Source organism: Salvia hispanica, chromosome 4 (assembly GCF_029641045.1).
Source record: "Salvia hispanica isolate PSC_SH4W2 chromosome 4, Shi_PSC_v1, whole genome shotgun sequence".
NCBI lineage: Eukaryota > Viridiplantae > Streptophyta > Magnoliopsida > Lamiales > Lamiaceae > Salvia > Salvia hispanica.
Window position 1 is genome coordinate 36,753,779 of NC_142695.1, and position 12,895 is coordinate 36,766,673.

Below are 12,895 nucleotides of genomic sequence, written 5' to 3' on the forward strand. Positions count from 1 at the left end.
ATGATTAATTTACCCTAATGTTATTTTAACATCAAATCAATTATCCTTGTCCAAATTCCTACTCTTCTACGCATGATTATGACTCATCAAATTAGGAAATTTAAATAAGTATCCTCAAAATGTTACAATTTTTGTGGATAAGTGATTTGAATTAATTTTAGTTTTTTTTTTTTTAATACTAGTGATGTTTAGAATATTTATTTAAGGACATAATTTGTGACATATATTGAGTTTTTTTTTTTATATATAAAACTAGCTAAAAATCTTCCACGCTTTGATAATTGGTTGAATATTTGATGTGACTAGTATTAACACCTGTGCTATGCACAGGACATAGAGTTTCAAATAATGAATACAAAATATAATAAATATATAGAAAATATAAATTCTAATCAATATGAAGATTTAAAAAAACAGAAATGTACTTATTTTGTCTAACTCTAAATGAAGAATTTACTACTCTCTAATGAATGAAATATCTATACAATTTTAATTTATAATTTAAATAGAGTAAAAATAATAAAAATTAATGACAAAAAGAAGATGTGTAACTATGTTCAAAGAATATGACTTAATTAGAATAAGATATACGTATAAAGAAAATATGTGTGAGTAAAAATATTTATTGATAGGGATAAGGTAGTCATTAATCCAAATAAAAAGTAAATCAAAATTTAATAGCTTAGTTAAAAAAAAAAAAAAATTGAAAAATTTCTGGAATATTAGACATATCCACATTAAATATATGAATAATTTAAATCATAAAAATTTAAAACTTCTTTGAGAAGTCAAGTTAAAAATGTTGTATTATCCAATAATCACACTTTAATTGATTATTTGTTTATTCTGTTTAACTTCATACCATAGCATAACTTGATATACATGACCAAAGACTAAATGAATTTTTAAAATTAGTAAGAATAAATTTCTTATTTCCTGCCACATATACGTATAAAAAGTAAATTGTTATTTAAAATAACGATAATATTTTATGCATCTTGGTTGTTTTGAATAATGTGACAATTTACACTACTATTTATATTAAGAAGTTATACAAACTTTATAAGTTAGATTTAATTTTAAATATATATAATTTCATCTAATTCCGTAATTATGTACACTAAATTTAAATGTAAATATATTTACATACTATATATCTTTAATATTAAATATAAATAATAAATTTAGTTTTAATATTGCATACAATAATTTTAATATATAAAGGATTATAAAAAAATTTAATAAATCAGTTATTGAATTAAAATAAATTTAATTTTAAAAATACAAATCTTGATAAATTTAACAAATTTATGAAATAAATTTAATTTTATTAAATTTAATAAATTTAATAATTGTTCCAAATCTTGATTGGGAAGCTAGCATTTAATTGGACCAATTTTCTATCCAATGGTTGTCATTTCTCTAAATGACCAAAATGGTAAACAATATAGCTTTATATTTTCCTTCCAAAAAGGGCAATATTGACTTTCCATCCAACTATCCCTTTTAGTAGTATAAATTTTTATTATTTTTTATAATAATACTATTATGTGAAATATTACTATTATAAAATAAAATTTATAAAAAACACAAAATAAATGACAAACTATTATAAAAAAAACAAAAAAACATGAAATTATATGCTAAAAAATAACAAAATATATACTAAAAATAACAAAAAGTGTGCACTTGGCAAATTTTGATAATCCAATAATCACATCTTAGTTGACTAATTATTTTTTATGTTTAATTTCGGACTATAGCACAATTTGATATGCATGGGCAAAGAAAAAATGTATTTTTAGTATAGGAAAAGATAAATTTTATTATTTCCCGCCATAATATACGTATAAAAAGCAAATTGTCACTAAAATAAATAATAACATGTTATCACATAAAATTTATACTACTCTTTATATTATAAGAAGTCATACAAATTTTATAAGTTAGATTTAATTTTAAATATTTAGAATTTAATCTAATTCTGTTTCTGATTTAATTTTAAGTATCTATAATTTCATCTATTTTCGTGATTTATTCTATAAGCTTAATAGTAGCGTTAAGTTAATTGAAGACATTAATTTGGTTTCAATTTTTTCATCATCATTATTATTTCAATACATGATAGTAATATATGTACACATTCCGATATTTTGAGAGTCTAAAAAAATGAGTTAAAATCTTAAACATCAATATATTATTTAATAGAATAAATAAAAGTCAATTCAATACAAACTAAATATATAAATTTAATGACATATCTAGAGTAATAGTACTATATAAATTGTTTGATAATCCCCTTGATAGCTTACAGCCTTACACCATATAATTGCATACAATTACACATGTAAACATTTATACAAAAAATATTATTTCACATAGACATAGAAGTATAAACGTAACATAACAAATTAACGTTAAAAAAATCTACTAATATAAAGAATTTTATTTAAATGTAAATCCACCAACCAACTAATAGCCTTATTTGAATTTTGGCCCATCAAGTATAAACCACTCTAAATTGAATTAAGCCCACTCAATATGAATAGACAACATTAAGCTAATTTAGGTTTTACAGTCTCTAAATGCGCCGATCATCTTCTGAAGTGAAACCACCAACATTAAGCTAATTTACAGTCGTCTTCTTCCTTCCTCTTGAATCACAGCCTTAGCCACCAACCACCACACGTCTCGCTTGTCACCATCCCTCAATTTCTCTCTGCACGTCTTATCGCCGCGCCTTCCTCACAGCCACGCCGCCACCCCTTCGTTGCCTTGGTTCAGCTTCGTCTCCGCCGGCGCATGATTGCCGCGGAGTCTCCACCGACTGCAATAAAAAACTCAGATAATTAGTACTTTTGAAATGCAGATTCAGGTGTGGGTATATATAACCGTGTAATCTTATTTGAGAAGCCACTATTGCTCAATAGGAGCTGCCTTTTTTCTATCCAATAGTTGCTATTTCTCAATATGACTAAAAGGATAAACAAAATAGCTATAAATTTTCCCTCCAAAAAGGACAAAAATGTCTTTTCAATAAACTGTCACTTTAGATTAATATAGATATATTATATGAGTATTAATGACTTAATAGTTTAAATAAAATATCAATTCAATTATTTATTTATTTAAAATTTTAATTTATTTCATATATATTAAAAAGTTATGCAGTTAAAATTTTCTCATTTTCTTTTATGAAAATTAGACCTCATTAACTCAATCCACTATATGCAACAAATTAATAAGTAGTATATTTTAAAGTATTCTACTGCTAACTTATTTCATGATACGGTAAATGCTTTAGAAAAAAATACTACTAAGCATTAACTATACAGATTTAAAATATTAAATGAATGAGTTAAAAATATGTAATTAACTAATTTTTTATTTTTGAAGTTCGACGTACGTTCTAAAAAAGATATTAAAGTTTGAAAAATAGGAAACTAAAATAAAATATTGAAATTCTTATAATGAAAATCATAATTTAAATTTGTACTATGATACCATATATTGTATCAAATTTAAATTTGTAATATGATATACTGGATTGAGTTAAGAATTCTAATATTTATTAATATAAAGATAAAATATTTAAATATATTGCCCTAAAATACTGAATAGATAATTTAAAAACATGTGATTATTTTTCACTATGGTTCGATTGTACCGTTCCATAAATTAAGAATTCATTGGAATTAATATTTTAAAGGATAAAGAATTTAAATCAAAAATATAAAATTTTATAAATCAATATCGTAAACTTATTTAGTATCAATATACTCCATCCGTCTCATGTTATTTGCTCTTTTTTTGGGCCCGTTCATAACTATTTGCACTATTCCTATTTCAAGTAAGTAAAATAAAATTGCAGTGGACGGACAAAAATTGTTTACAAATTTCCGCAAGAGAAAATATTAAATTTATGTTTTTTTAAATTTGTTAAAGCATTTGATTTTATAATATTTTAAAATTATTTATATTATTTTTTTTTCATATTAATGGAAAAATAGCTAAATTTGATAAACTTTTACTTAAACATTCATTAATTTATTTAACCAGCAAATTAAAAAAAATCAACTACGTATAAAAAATAAATCTTCGAACTTATATAGGAATGTATTTGAATATTAATGCATATCTTCCATATATATTTCTCATAATGAAGCCATCTTATTTATATCATACATAATTAATATCCCCTTAGTCAAATTATCCATTTTCAAGATGTAGGGGCAAAAAAGTACCTTTATAAAATACAAGTTTTATTAAAAGTAGAATATAATGTAATATTATGGCTTTGACATTATGTCTCCAAAACATTTTTGTTAATTAAACTAGTATTACTCCCGTGCTATGCATGGCTACTCATTATAGTTATATCAAATTATGAAATATTTATAAGAAATAGTACGAAACATTATACTAATATACGAATCTAAAATTATAAATGTATTAATAATAAATATATACAATAATACATTTGACAAAAGATAGCAAAATTATATCAAGATTTTAATGTTAGCAATAAAAAAAATTATAACTCATCAACTTTTTTCTAGTGGTTCTATTTGAAAATGTGGGTGAAATAAAAAATATAATATCTATATATCATTTTATTTTGATTAAATGTGTGTGAAATATTTTCTCTTTCCTTTTCTTACTTTATCAACTTTGTATTAAAACTTATGTCGCTTCAAAAATTCAGATTTTTATGACAGATAAAGTATATAAGAAAAAAATATTTAATATGTAACCTAATAAAACTACTTGCAAAAGGCACATATAGTAATAGGTATATAATATTTTATTTCTAAAAAAAGTAAATATCCCAAAATGTAACTTTAAAAGATCGAATTTAATATTACAAAAAATATTAAGATCTCTTTCCAAAATCTTTTCATTCCATCACCTCTTCTAAAACCTTTTCACTTCTCTCCATTATTACGCGAACCCACCAAAACCTTTTCACCTCCAAAACCTTTCATTTCTACTTCCCAAAATTAATACTAAACGTTTGATTAGTAGTGGAGTACCACTATTTAACTTCAAAACTTTTAATGGGTGATCAATTTATCTTCAAAAAAAGCTTTTTACTTCCACCTCTCATCAATTTATTTACGAAAACAGTTTCATTTCTACTTCTCATAATTATCACAAAAATAAATAAAACCTTTTCACTACCTTAATTGTAATTAAAAACATAAATGATTTAAATATTGAAATTTATAAAATAATATGGGTTAAATTTATATTACATATTTGATTGAAGTAAAAAAATTAATTATCATCATTATTATTGTGCATTAAATATTACTACTACACAACATTATTATCTATTATTTATAACTTTTGATACAATGGAATAGACTCGATCATGCAACAATATGAGTATAAATAATGATGCATAATTGTATAATACTACTATTATTAATAGAGATTTGATTCATTTATACTAAGGCCGTTATTAAACCTTGAAATTAAGTACATGTAAAATAATAAAATGTAAAACGCATTTTTACAAATTAATTAGTACTACTACAATCTTACCAATTACATTAACTAAATATTAAGGCCAACTTATTCGGTCCATGTCCTTGAATTTCAGCCACCTTTAACTCATAGAACGAATAATAAGTTCGCCTGTGAGTCTCTTCTTCCTCCACACCTCTAGAGTCTCTCTATCTTCTTCGACTTCTTTAGTTTCAGAGTTTTTCTTCTTCCCTTTTATCCAACGTAGGAAATATTTATAGGAAGATTCTATGTGCTCCACTACTCCACTAAACCAACTACATGGAAGTTACATATAATTACTATAATTTATAATTATGAAGTCTTTATTTCATTTTATTTTATTAAATATTTATAATGATAGTTTTGTAAATATCTCCAAAAAAATCCCTTTTTATATATTTATAGATTAAGCTAGCAGCATATACAATTAATTAATGGATATATATAGAATGTCTACACAATGAAGAATGATAGATGAATAAATTGAAACGGAGCCCGGATTATTTACTGCAATATAGATTTGGATAGTAAATCAGTATTAATCAAGATAGGGACACTGATTAATAGTACTCTTTAGAGACTTTAATTAATTAAATTCCTCTAATTTAACGGCAAAAGTCTATTAGGATAAGGTCTATCCAAATATTCCCGGGCCATTAGTGAAACAAATTAAAACTGTTATATTTGAAATAAGTTGTTGCGCGTTCAGCTTGAACAAGTACTATAACTACCCACAACTGCAATGATATTAGAATTGGTAGTAAGGTATCGAACCTACAAGAAACGGTAGTTCTCAATTACCATTCTCAACACTTAGGAATTTGGCAATGCTACTACCACGCTTTAAGACTTTAAGTTGAAACACACTACTTCAACTAAATTTAGACTTATTTTCTATTAGCTCACATAATCCATCGCATACATGTGCCACTTACAATAATGATTCGATGGATGGTCAACTTGCAAAGCTCACAGTATCTGTTCTAGATTATCACATCAAAATGGATAGAATTGACGATGCCAACTCATCTCTGAAAACCAACAATATTTTGTTACTATCTTGTTAATAATATTCTGTATATATATTCTTTAGTTAGTTAGTGTCTTTGTTTTAGTGATTGATAATATCTAGATCCTTCCTAAGCTATGTATAGCTAATTATGTAGTCCTTGTATACAGCGGCGTATACACGCTGGAACAAGGGTGTACAATTGTACCCCCAAAATTTTGTGTACTAATAAAATATTTATTCCTACTTTCACAAATCCATTGATGGCTAAGTGGTAAGTTGGGTCTACTTTCAAGCCAGAGGCCCGAGTTCAAAACCTCTCGAGACATGCTTAATTTTTCTTAAACTTTCTCTTCTCCAAATTAACTTTGTTTTAATCTATATTACCTCCAATTCAATTCTATTTTGTTCTCATTTCATATTTAAGTTTCATTAATTATTTTGTTTTTAACAAATACATTTATTAGTTTAACCCCTAACTTGCTCTTTTATAAGTTAATTTTGTATTCTTTCATTAGTTTCATATTCAATTTTCATTAACTATTTTTTAATAGATACTATGGCTAATATAAAGTATATTTTTGTCGTTTAAAAAAAAACTCCATATTTATAAAACTAACCTCCTCATTATATTCATATATATATATTATATATTGCTAATTAACAAAATATGGATATTTATATTTCAAACGTATGATTTACGTGATACTATAAAATAATTTATTTTTATTTAAAATAAAGTCTTTTAAAAATAAATAACGATAAAGATTTTATTTAAAAAAATAAATTACTGAAAAAACAAAACAACGAAACAAAAAAATTAGAAACATTTTGAAATTTAAGTTAATTATTTTTTTCACCCCCCAAATTGAAAATCCTGGATACGCCATCATCTTTTTGAGCAATACAACAATGAAATTTCTCCCATATTTCTTTCATATTTCCTTTCATTTTCAAACTCTAAATATGCACCAAATTATAAAACAGTCTAATGCGAAAATAAACTGGCCAAATGACCAGGTCTTAAAACAGTGAAGAACTACACTTAATGGTCACCTTTTGTAAAAGAGTAGAGGTCAAATATGGTCCCTATGACCGTTTTATCAATTTGGTCCTTAACACTATCATTTTGATTATTTGGTCCCTCACAAATAAACTCGGACCCGAATCGGTCCCCACTTAACAGAACCGTCAAAAAAAGACGGTGATTGCAATTTGACTATATTAAATTGCTAATGATAATTAATTATACCTAATTATAATTCTTAATTTCTATTAAATTACAAATTATTCATTTCATTTTGCAACGGATACTATCTTTTTTCCAATTTTGCTAATAGGAAAAGAATTATAATTAGGTATAATTAATTACCATTAGTAAATTAATATAGTCAAATTGCGGTCATCGTCTATTTTTTGACGGTTCTGTTAAGTGAGGACCGATTCGGATCCGAGTTTATTTGTGAGGGACCAAATAATCAAAAAGATAATGTTAAGGACCAAATTGATAAAACGGTCATATGTTAGGGACCATATTTGGCCTTTACTCTTTGTAAAATAACTAACTAACGATTCTGGACTCATGCAGAACAGAAGAAAAGAAACTAACTCCATTTTTCATAAACAAACTCGTGAATGCAAAAAGCGAAATAAAATTATGGTTACTTTAGAGCATCTCCAATGGTTGGCTAGCGACCGGCTAGCCGATTCGCGTCGCTGGCCGATCGGCTAGCCGAACCATTGGAGCCGGCTAGCCGGAAATCGGCGAGCCGATCGGCGTGGGCTGGCCGATGCGCTGGCCGCCATTGTGGCGGCCCGATCGGCTAGCGACCGGCCAGCGCCCGAATTTAATTTTTTTTTTATTTTTAAGAAACCTATATAAACGCGATTTTCGTTTCATTTTCCTTTGCACCACTTGTTTTAACGAGTTTTCTCTCTCTCTAACTTTCTGTACAAGAACATCATCGAGCGATGGATCACAACAACGAGTCCAGTCCAGTGACGAGTGGATCTCAGACTCCCACGGTACCTGTGGGATCTGGATGGGGCGGGCAGATGGGCCCAGGGCTTAACGTCCCTTGGGAGCAGTTGATGGGGATGATGGTCGGTGCGCCGGGGGGATTGCAGGGGGGGAACCATGGGGGTATGCCGGGCGGGGGGCAGGGGAGCGGCGGGTGGGGAGGTATGCCCCGGATGCAGCAGCAGATGCTGCAGCAGATGATGGGGATGATGTGGCAGGGAGGGATGCAGGGGTCACCGGGGGGGGGGGGGGGGACACGGTCTATCGTCCCTCTATGGATTTTTTGACGGCTTCGTCCCACACGTTGACCCCAGTGGAGACGCAGTTCACTGGCGATGACCTTTTGTCATTGCATGACATGGGGATCGATCTCGGCGATCCGGACACTCCCGTTCCAGCGGGGCGGGCCGCGGCGAAGAAGAAGAAGACGAGGGGGAAGGCCAAGGCGGTCGGCGACTCGTCGCAGCCCGTTGTTGACGACACCCCCAGCCGGAGGAAGTGGACGGAGGATGAGTACGCTGGGGTGGCCATGGGGTGGTTGGAGGTGTGCGACGATCCGCTGGTTGCGAACAACCAGCGGGTCGTCAACATGTGGGCGAAGATTAGAGCTGCCTACAGGAGGCATTGCCCGCACGGGAAGGACTTCAGCGGGGAGGAGGTCAGGAAGGGGTGGGAGCGCATCAGGGCCGCGGTCGGCCGTTTTTCGGCGTTGTACGCCAACGCCCTCCGTCAGCTCACTAGTGGGCAGAATGAGGAGGACGCCCGGAGGATAGCCGAGAGTCAGTTCCCCTTGGCGGGGACGTACAAGGAGTTCCACTTCTGGGAGTGCTTTTTGTTGCTGAAGGACTCCGAGAAGTTCCGTGCGGGGTGCGATGCTGAGTGGCCGAAGAAGCAGAGACTGAACTATACCGGCGACTACAGCGGCAGCAGCGGCGGATCCCACGACCTCCCCCCGGATGCTGAGGAGTTTTCATCCCCTCCTTCATTTGCTGGTCGCCCTCGCCCGATTGGACAGAAGCAGGCGCAACGGGCTGCGAGGGGCGGATCCCCCCTATCGCCCCGCGAGGTCCAGTCCTCCACCCTCCCACCCGCCGCCCCACTCGAGTACACTCTCCATTCGCGTATATGTGTCGTAAATTTAATTCCGTAATTTAATCGTAATTTTAATTCCGTAAATGTAGTACATTTTGAATTATTTTTATTGCGGCTGGCCTATGACTGACCTAAATCTGATGTGGCAGGTAGATTTTTTAGTGCTGCTGACGTGGCAGAAGAGAGAATGGCTAGCCTATTGCTGGCCTATTGCTGACCTATGTAGCATTGGAGATGCTCTTACTCGAACTACTTAATCACTTTTAGAAACTGAAAAAGTAATATGCAGCCACAGGCAAGTACTAAAATGTAAAAGTGGCAGACAATAAAACAAAATGCAATTAGAACCCTACTTTCTTCTTCCCCAAACAATTAACATAAAATTCCCCGCAAACTCCATTAACATCCATAGTTTCGAAAGCTTGAAAATAAGTTAAAATAGAATTTGCAACTAAGACGAAACCTATAATTACTAAATCTAACTAAAATTACTGGAGGCTCCAAAAACTTGTACGAACATTTTTACGTGCACAAAAGATGAACGAAAACAAATTAAATCTTTTCCAAATATATCTTTAAACCTAAATAAACTAAAATCTCAACACAAACACCAACAACTTCCACATGTGAGATTAACCTGTGGACTCACGCGATTTTTAACTAAAAATACGAACCAAGACTAAAACTGAAACATTTTATCTCGAAATCCATTTTGTCAATTTAGTTCTAAAACTGAAACTCAAATGTAAACATGAAAGTTAAATAGAAACCAACGAACTCATGCGAAGGAAAAAAAACATATAAAGATCGAACACAAACAAACACATTACCATTTTCTTCCAAAATATAGTTCCAATAACATCCAAAAGATCAAGACAATATCCTTAAGCTAACAAAAACCAGCCCACATAAGCAAAATAAACTAGGAATGGAATTTGAAACCCGAAAGCGAAATAAAACAAAGTGAAACAATTGTTTTTGGTGGCAACTCTCAATCCATGGTGATTGATGATTGTTTGAACTCTGAGTGATGAAAAGATGATTGTTCCCCTGCATGTTTCCAAGAGTGAAAGTCGAGAGAACAAAGTGAGTGAAGTGAACGTAAATGAACATTTCTCTTTCTTCCCTTAGTTTTTATAGGTCGGCTTGGGCAACTTCTTGATTCCTTGCTCCTATTGGATTACTTCTAGAAGTCAACTCCTTCTTGGATTCAGGTATGGCAACTCTGCCCTCGCCCAACGATGTGTGTAGACTTTGTCAATCAGGTGCTTCATTTTCTCCATCATTTAATCACTTCCATCTGTCATTCCCTTGTTCGTTCCAAGTTCCCATTCCTGCACACTTCAAATGCACATTATATCATGCAAAACAAGTGAATTATCCCACTATTCCAATGCAATAAACGGATCTTATCACCTAATCAAGCTCATTAAATACTCTTTAAATGTGGAGGATAGATCAACATAGTACATGTATATAGGTATACTGGATATGCAATTTACATGAAAATTCAGAGCTATACACGAAAATAAAATAATGGAATAAATCTATCTCCATATATGGGATGAGATTTTCGAGATGGAATCAAATTTTACAATGCTCAAACATTAGTTCTCCGAACTTCTTAGGTTGTCATATTTTCTTTTTCACATTTAGGATTTACGCCATATATTATTCAAACTCATGATTAAAAGTAATTGACTTGAAGATTTGAGGTCGAATCTAAGAGTGGCGGCAGTAGTAGACCCTACTCTATAAAAAGAATATCACATATTAAAGACATTCCGGAATCCATAGAAATGTGCATAGGATCCGTTTATATACCCATAGAAATAAGCCATATTTCATTTTTTGATATATACTACTATTCAACAATTACAAAGGTAAATGTAGAAATATATATATGAGGTGAATAAAAATGGGGATATGCATAGTGGAGTAGTGAATTTGTGTCCGTTTTACTGCAAAAAAATTAAATACATTCTCTTAATATATTTGAAAGTTGAAGATACTGTAATAGATAAGGTATAGTTTATACTGAAACAAATTTTTTATGTTTTGTGGAAATAAAAGTTTACACAAACAATAAAATATTAATAAAAAATTTAATATGCACAAAACATTACAACACTATACTTCGCCAATTAATAGCATCTATATCTATCTATATATAGCTAACCGTTGAACAAGAATAACTGACAACCCATAATCAAACATAAGTATAAGACCTATTACAAGAATAACTGACAACCCATAGTCAAACATAATAAGACCAATTCAACACCATCAACATAAAACACACTTCTCCAACAAACAAAATATCACAACAATCCTGAAAACTAGTACACTACATTTAATCTCTATTTCCCACTTGTCACGCAACCCAAACCTATATATATGATTCAAATATAGACATCCATAAAAAAAATTGGAAGAAAAAATGGTTGGACCAGGACAAGAAAATGCTAAAGGACATCCGCCAGCGGGGGATGGATACCAGGGCAGGCCGCGGCCAGTCTCGGCCACCCAACATACGCCCGAGGTGCTCCACCAGCAGAAGAAGCTACCCATGTGTCCGGCAAAGGCTGCAATAGGTGGCTTCGCGATTGTGGCCGGGATCGGCTACTTGACGCTCTATTCTAAGAAAAAGCCGGAGGCCTCCGCCCTTGACGTCGCCAAGGTCAGCTCCGGCACTGCCACCCCTCAAAACACTCGCCCCCGGAACTAGACCAACCGCGCCCGCGGTAACGGTTATGTTGTTAATGTTATGTTCATGTGTTTTTTGTTGTTGCAGTTGACAATGCTTGTTTAAATTATTGTTATGTGTTTTTTAAGGCCATGTGTGGGCCTTTATTCTAGTTTGATGACATTGAGTAAATCGTCAAAATGACTCATAGTCATGAATTCCACATATAGCTTTTCCTACAACTTTGGTGAGAAATCATTAATTAATTAATTAAATACATAAGCAGTCAATATTTAATTAATATATTATCACTTTTGGCAATTAATATCGCTGTAATAACAAGGGGTAAAAAAGTAATGTGAATTCTTAATATTATCTCACTAATCAAAATATGCTTAAAGAAAATTATTCGAAAAGAGGTGAAAATTATTCGAAAATACTATATAGTTATTTTTTGCTATTTTGGTCCATCCTCTACGAAATTATTGCACTTTTATAATTGAAACAATTTTTAACTCTACGAAATTATCTACTAACATTACTTTAACTATAATGTGTTATTATCTCCTTTATTTTA